The sequence below is a fragment of the Myotis brandtii genome, unplaced genomic scaffold, assembly GCF_000412655.1.
Source record: "Myotis brandtii unplaced genomic scaffold, ASM41265v1 scaffold49, whole genome shotgun sequence".
Lineage (NCBI taxonomy): Eukaryota > Metazoa > Chordata > Mammalia > Chiroptera > Vespertilionidae > Myotis > Myotis brandtii.
This window is the reverse complement of record NW_005368707.1, coordinates 5,981,514-5,985,964: the sequence shown is the minus strand read 5'-3', so window position 1 is coordinate 5,985,964 and position 4,451 is coordinate 5,981,514. Positions and strand designations below refer to the sequence as shown.

The following is a 4,451-nucleotide window of genomic DNA, read 5'->3' as shown; positions in this document are numbered from 1 at the left end:
TCAGTCTAGGAAACTTGGGGTGTCTGCCTTCTGAGCTCTATCCCCCGAGTCCCCAGTCCTGGGTTCTGCTCTCACAGCTTCAGTCCACTTCACCCTCCCTCTGCCAGAGCACAAGGTGAGTGGCTCCACAGGAAGTTTTTGTGTGTTGGCCCTTTAAGAGGGTGCCTAAACTTTAAGCTGCCACTCCCTGGCAGATAGTACCCCACTGCTTTTCACAGCTAGATGTTATGTGGGTACCTTCCTCAGTTTGGTGCTCTCTGCTGGGGAACCCACCTTCAGGATTAGATCCCAGAGTTCTCAGTGGCGCACGCGCGCGCGCACACACACACACACACACACACACACACCGAGCTAAGAAATCTCTCCAGGACTTCAGTTGCCCTCTCTGGGTGTCCCGGCCAGCCCTTTCACGCCTCCGTTCCTCCTACCAGTCTCTATGCGGTCTCCACCTTCGGTCCTTGGGTATCAGGGTTCTCTCCTGTGAGTTTTCCATTGGTTATTCAGGAAGCCTTTCATTATTTCAGTTGTAATTCCACCTTGTTCCTGGGAGCATGTCCGTGCAGCATCCTCTTCCTCTGCCGCCATTTTTTATCTCCCCAAACTCTTTTTTGATGCAACAATTTTTCAGAACACTTCCCATACATTTCTCATTTGATCATCACAACAGTCTTGTGAGGAACTGATGCTGCACACCTGGATGGTGATCAACTTATCGTGGAAGTAGGAGAAATTGTTTTTATTTCAGATGTTGTTGATTCAGACATACTGTGCATAACTTGTTCATATGACCCAGATTCAGTTGTAATCCAAAATGTTATTGGGGGTGTTGTTATTGAAGATGTTTAGATATCATGAAAGAAGCAGATGTATCTGAAACAGTCATCATTATCCTGAGCAAGTGCTGGATTCAGATGTAACTGAAGAAGTTTCTGTAGAACATTAAACAGCCCCAGATGCTGTTTTAGCTCCCGATATTCAGCATCAATGTCTATACCAGAACACATCTTGACAAGTGAATTTATACATGTGTCTGGTGTTGGACACGTTGAACATGGGATTCATGATAGTGTAGTAGAGGCAGAAATCGTCACTGATTCTCTGACAACTGATGTGGTTTCAGAAGTACTGGTTGCAATGTACCTCTGAAGCAATTATCCCTGTGGAAGAGCAAGATGATGACAAGAGCAAGTGTGAGGAATACCTTATAAATTCCATAGATGATGCTGGCAAAATAGGATATGACAGTTCCTCTGGAATGACCTAGGGCTCAGAGTCAGAAATCAATCCTTGTGAAGTGGATGGCACCTGCCCTGAAGTCATTCAAGTGTGTATTTTTAAGGCTGACCCTGGAGAAGATAACTTAGGTGGCACCATAGACATTGTGGAGAGAGAGTCTGCGAATGATTATGAAGTTGAACTACTTGATCAGAATAGCAGTATTCATTTGCCAAGAGAAAAGATGGTTTATATGACTGTCAATGACTCTCAGCAAGAAGATGAAGATTTAAATGTTGCTGAAATTGCTGATGAAGTTTATTATGGAAGTAATTGTAGGAGAAGAGAGTGCTGCTGCAGCAGTGGCAGCAGCTACCGCACAAAAACAGCAAATCGATGACAATTAAATAAAAACCTTCATGCCAGTGTGGCAGTAGCTTACTGTAATAATTCTCATGGAACTGAAAACTGGAATGGCACTGCAAGTGCCCTCTTGCACATAGATGAGTCCACCAGGCTCAGCAGACTGACTAAATAAAAACCAAAGAGAAGGAGAAGACCTGATTCCAGGTAGTACCAAACAACAATAATAATTGGCCCTGATTGACATCCCTTGACTATCTGTCCTTGCATGATTTGTGGGAAAATGTTTGTCAAGAGGTTTTTTTGAAAAAGCACATGAAAAACCATCCTGAACAGCTTGTCAAGAAGAAATACTGCTATACTGACTGTGATTATACTACCAACAAAAAAAGACGTTTGCAGAAATACCTGGAGAGCCATAAGCTGACCAACAAGACAGAGAAGGCCATTGAATGCAATGAATGTGGGAAGCATTTCTCTCATGCTGGGGCTTTGTTTACTCACAAAATGGTGCATAAGGAAAAAGGAGCCAACAAAATGGGGTTCAGAGCAAGAACTTTTCTCATATTTGCATGGAATGTGGTAAAGGTTTTTGTCACCCATTAGAGCTCAAAAAGCACATGCAAATCCAACTGAGGAGAAGCCGAACCAATGACAGTACTGCAAATATAGTTCTGCAGACTCTTCTAATTTGAAAATGCATGTAAAAGCTAAGCATAGTAAAGATATGCCATTCAAGTGTAACAGTTGTCTTTAGACATTTTTAGAGACCAAAAAGGTGCGGCAACATGCTCTTATTCACCAAGAAAGATACCAGTGTTTACATTGTGATCACAAGAGTTTGAACTCAAATGATTTTAAACACATAATTTCAGTTCACATGAAGAACTACCGCTATAAGTGTGACATGTTGATAAAGGCTTCCATAGGGGGTCAATTCAAGAAACGTGGCCTGCCCACAAAGTTTAAAAAATGAACCCTTGTAGACATTGTGACTTTAAAGATTGCGGATCCATTTGTTCTAAGTTGCCATACTATCTTGGTTCATACAAAAGAGCTTCCATTTAGGCGTAAAAGACATAGGAAGAGATTTAAGCAACAGAATGAGCTTAAAAAGCATATGAAGACAGACAGTGGAGGAAAGTGATCAGTGGAGTACTGTGAGTATAGCACTATAGATGTCTCAGGCTTTAAACAGCATGTTTTTTCCATTCATATGAAAGATTACCCTTACCATTGTGAGTACTGCAAGAAGGGGTTCCTAAGACCTTCAGAAAAGAACCAGCACACAGCCCTGGCAAGTGTGGCTCTGTTGGTAGAGCATCGTCCTGTGCACCAAGGGGTCACCAGTTTGATTCCTAGTCAGGGCACATGTCTCTGTTGCAGGCTCAATCTCTATAAGGGGCATGCAGGAGGCAGCTGATATATGTATCTCTCTCACATCAATGTTTCTCTCTCAACCTCTCCCTTTCTTTCTAAAATCAGTAAAAAGCATATGTAAAAATAAATAAAAACATTTTTTAAAAACAAGAACCAGCAACAATGCACGGCATCTTAAAGTGGGCCTACCCAACAATACTTCTACAGACGTTTGTGGAGATGTTAGCCTTGAAGCAGAAAATTCATTTTAAAGCTAATCAGTCTCATTCACATACAGTACTGTATATTAGTTTATGCATAGAGTATTGCTTCTAGTTGACTTTTTTTTTTTACATTTTGTTCAATAGTGTGTTCTGAATTCTATTCAGTTTGTTTAATCAATGGGGAAAAGCAGCCACACGCAAGTTGCTTTTAATGAAGTAATCCTTGCTTCTGTACTGAAGTTTTCTATCTCGATGGTTTTATATTTATTTAATATTTATCTTGCTTACCTTGATGGTACTCTTCTAGAGCAGTGGTCGGCAAACTCATTAGTCAACAGAGCCAAATATCAACAGTACAACGATTGAAATTTCTTTTGAGAACCAAATTTTTTAAACTATAGGTAGGTACATTGTTATTAACTTAATTAGGGTACTCCTAAGGTTTAGGAAGAGCCACACTCAAGGGGCCAAAGAGCCGCATGTGGCTCGCGAGTCGCAGTTGGCCAACCACTGTTCTAGACCATTTAACTTAAAGTTAGGGTAACTTTAGATAGAGTCAACATGATTACTTTCAAAGTAATCACTTCCCCCCCATAAATTTCTCACAATAAAATAGTCAGAGACATCTACTTACATAAGTGGGAGGTTTAACAGTTAGGTCTAATTATGCTAACATGGAAGTCATTTACTTGTTTTACTTATTAATCTTTTCAGACCACATGACAATGAAAGTTTCCATTTGAGCTTTTGCATCCCTGGCATTGATGAGTAAAGAACAGTGGCTGGGTTTGTGTTTACTTTTCATTTTGTTTAGAGGACAAAATACTTTGGGGTGGGGGGCTTCCTTTGGAGTATTTACATCTTTTGTCAGCATAGCAAACTTTTAGAAAACTTCACTGAAAAATTTTGCTTGATCCTGTTGTATTTTAATTGTTCTGTCTGTGCTGCTTTGTCTTGGAATGTTTATGTGCTACAAATGAGACTTAGTATTGAGGACCGCATTTTGAAATATCCTACAGATAATCTGTGGCTCATAGGATCTTTTGCAACTATATATATATATAAATTAGAGGCCCGGTGCACAAAAATTTGTGCACTCGGGGCGGGGGGTCCCTCAGCCCGGCCTGTGCCCTCTCTCAGTCTGGGACCTCTCGGGGGATGACCACCTGCTGGCTTAGGCCTGCTCCCCAGGGGATTGGGCCTAAGATGGCAATCAGACATCCCTCTGGCAGCCCAGCAGCCCTTGGGGGATGTCCACTTGCCAGCGGGGAGCAGACCTAAGCTGCAGTC

The 4,451-nt window shown here is 41.6% G+C and overlaps 1 protein-coding gene and 1 pseudogene across 6 annotated transcripts in view; both read left to right on the top strand.

Moving 5' to 3' along the window:
• LOC106723566 overlaps window positions 1–2,896 on the top strand; it is a 5,554-nt pseudogene extending 2,658 nt beyond the window's left edge.
• The window catches only part of NUDT5 (nudix (nucleoside diphosphate linked moiety X)-type motif 5), a 39,963-nt gene that overhangs the window by 15,660 nt on the left and 19,852 nt on the right, over window positions 1–4,451 (top strand). The gene's annotated exons all lie outside the window — the stretch shown is intronic.